General features: G+C 62.0%; 1 protein-coding gene across 1 annotated transcript in view; it reads right to left on the reverse strand.

Moving 5' to 3' along the window:
• Nucleotides 1-134, reverse strand: part of slc4a11 (solute carrier family 4 member 11) — a 59,833-nt gene extending 59,699 nt beyond the window's left edge. Inside the window, exon 1 of the mRNA XM_037695458.1 lies at nt 100-134. The gene's annotated coding sequence lies outside the window, so the exon portion shown is untranslated. The remainder of the gene's footprint in view (nt 1-99) is intronic.
• Between the last annotated feature and the right edge of the window lie 213 nt (nt 135-347).

Here is a 347-nt window from a genome sequence, read left to right on the forward strand (position 1 = left end):
GGGGGGGGGGGGGGGCTGTCAGGTTTCACCCGGCAGGGAACCCCGAGGTTTTTCCCTGTGCACAGCTGAGCTGAGCCCTCAGAGTGTTGCTTCACTTACCGGAAGGCACGAAATGAAGAACTTTGTTGCTCTCCATGACCGAGCGAGCGGCGGTGGCGAATGCACACTTCCAGAACCCGACCCCCCCGACCCCTCCCCCAGACTCAACCCATCATGTTCTCCTGTGCAGATGTGCGTGTGTGGAGATCACCTCTCGTCTCCCGGTTCTGCCTGCTCCTCAGACACATGCAGTGACTCAGCCTCGCTTCGCCCGCCCGCCCGCTGGGTCCTAGTGCCGCCGTTTTCTT

Source organism: Nematolebias whitei, chromosome 21, assembly GCF_014905685.2.
Source record: "Nematolebias whitei isolate Nwh7 chromosome 21, NemWhi1, whole genome shotgun sequence".
Classification (NCBI taxonomy): Eukaryota; Metazoa; Chordata; class Actinopteri; order Cyprinodontiformes; family Rivulidae; genus Nematolebias; species Nematolebias whitei.